Genomic DNA, 2,310 nt, shown 5'->3' on the forward strand with positions numbered 1-2,310 from the left:
AACAAACCCAACCAGTGGAGAATTTCAGTTTAGTCTGGAAATCCACATAAATCATGAGAATAGAGGATTTGAAAGTTGTGGGGAAGATGAGATGGGCACTTCACATCCAGATATTATCAGAGATCATATGAGAGTTAGGCAACAAAGATCAACTCGTCTTGTGGCGAGAACAACAAGAAGCCAAACCTCAGTGAAGTTCAGTGGTGGTAATTCCAACACTCCAAGGACTAGGCTTGGGTTGAGGAGGCAGAATTCAGTGGACGGATTGCACTCTCCACTGGGAAGGTTAAAGAGTAGAACTGGGAGAACGGTTGGTCCTCCCAGAAGTAGCGCTTCACACAGTAACTTTAGTAGTCAATCAGGTGGTAGTGAACTCAGGTAAAGGGAGAGACAACGATTTGGAGCAGCACATATTTGGGAAAATGGGGCTAGAACTAATGTTACCATGAGGAATACAAACCAAAGATTAGAGCCAATAAGATTGCAGTCTACTTTCAGTAGCCAAAGCTGCTCACCAATTCAGAGACAGAGTGGTACTGTTTATAATTCCCAAATAGAAAGCAGACCTTCATGGCAAACTGGTAGGACGTCTGTGAGGAGAAGAGGTATAACTCAGGTCTTTTTAGATCCAGATAGAGAACACAGAGGCACTACATATTCCCAGTTCTATAATTCAAAACTTGTGTCAAGAATAACAGTAGAAGAAGGGGAAGAGTTCAACAGATCCTCACCTGCTGTTCGACGGCATCCAACAATTACACTGGACCTTCAAGTGAGAAGGATTCATCCTGGAGAAAATAGAGATAGGGATAGAATTGCAAATAGGACTCAATCTAGAGCAGGGCTGGCAGAAAACACAGTCACTGTTGAAAGCGATAGTGGGGGATTTCGCAGAACTAATTCTCGTTTAGAGCGGTCAGGCATTCAAAACTATGTCAGTACCATAATGGTGCCTCTTCCTAGGATTTCTGAGAATGAGGTTGTTGAGCCATCCTCAGTGACTCTTCGATCAATTTTTAGGCAGATTGTGACTGGGTTTGGAGAGCTGAGTTCTCTAACGGAGGCAGAATCAGAGTCAGAGATTCAGAGAAATGGTCAGCATTTGCCAGAATTGAATAGTTTAAGTACAGCTGATGACAGTAGCCAGCAAAATGAAAGTTCCATCCAACACAGGTGAGCCCAAAGAGATAGCACTGAAATGCCAGATGAAAATGAGTCCACCCAGCCTCAGAACAGAAGCGGTGACAATAGAAGTCACAGGCAGTTGCGAAATTCAAACAGTTTTGTAGAACCGGAACACTACCTATTCTTCAACTTGCTCACTTCTTTTTATTAAACCAAAGTGACAATGATCAAATACATGGTTTAAATAAAGAGCAGATTGACAATTTTTCCACCTGGAACAATGAGCATAGCAGCATTGACAATGAGCTAAGTAAAATTTGTAGTGTTTGTAACAGTGACTATATAACTGGAAACAAGCTCAGGCAGTTACCCTGCATGCACGAATTTCACATTCACTGTATTGACCAAAGGCTGTCAGAGAATTGCACTTGTCCAGTCTGACGGCAGCCTGTTTTAGATTCCAGTAGAGCAAACAATCGATGAAATGAAGGGATCTATTCAAATATTGTATTTTAATAGATCTGAGTGTGTAAACATCCTTTCACTGACTTGTAATGAGCCAACCAGGATGAAAAATAAGATTATAGTTTGAACTATTTTTTGTGTGCACTTTTTAACGTGTCAAGATTAGAATTTATATAAATTTAAAATAAAAATGTTAAATTCTCCAGAAGTACAGAATAGTTAATATTGCTAGAACCAAATAATCTTTAAAATGTTTATATTTTGTTAATTTTGTCATGCTAAGCACTTTTGTATCTGCAAAATACAATGAGTAAAAAATCTTCCTCTTTTCATGATATTACAGAAGACATTATTTACTTTATTAGAGTTTTTAAGTTTCATAAACTTAGTACTATGTCTAGCAATTAATGTCTAAGCCTTTCAAAGAATGTTTGGGCTGAAGGTTTACTATGTATATTTAACTTACATGAAGTGATAATTTAATATGTAACATACATTAGGTATATACATAGATATATAATTTTAAGGTTAAAATATCTTCTCCAAAAACTATAAATATGATCCTTATTTAAGATTTTGGCCTAATACTGTATATGGCATAATGTTTTTTTCCATAATTTTATTGAGAAACAAATAGCAATGAGATGGTTTCAAACCAAATCAGTAGGACAGTTTCAATAATTAACACATTGCATACATTCTTCCTAGTGGTTAAATGCT

The 2,310-nt window shown here is 37.4% G+C and overlaps 1 protein-coding gene and 1 pseudogene across 1 annotated transcript in view; one reads left to right on the plus strand and one right to left on the minus strand.

The window, feature by feature from the left end:
• Positions 1–2,310, minus strand: part of Stpg2 (sperm tail PG-rich repeat containing 2) — an 809,484-nt gene that overhangs the window by 682,825 nt on the left and 124,349 nt on the right. The gene's annotated exons all lie outside the window — the stretch shown is intronic.
• On the plus strand, positions 5–1,608 carry LOC105743424 (annotated as a pseudogene).

This window comes from Octodon degus, unplaced genomic scaffold (assembly GCF_000260255.1).
Source record: "Octodon degus isolate 3935 unplaced genomic scaffold, OctDeg1.0 scaffold00125, whole genome shotgun sequence".
Taxonomy (NCBI): Eukaryota; Metazoa; Chordata; class Mammalia; order Rodentia; family Octodontidae; genus Octodon; species Octodon degus.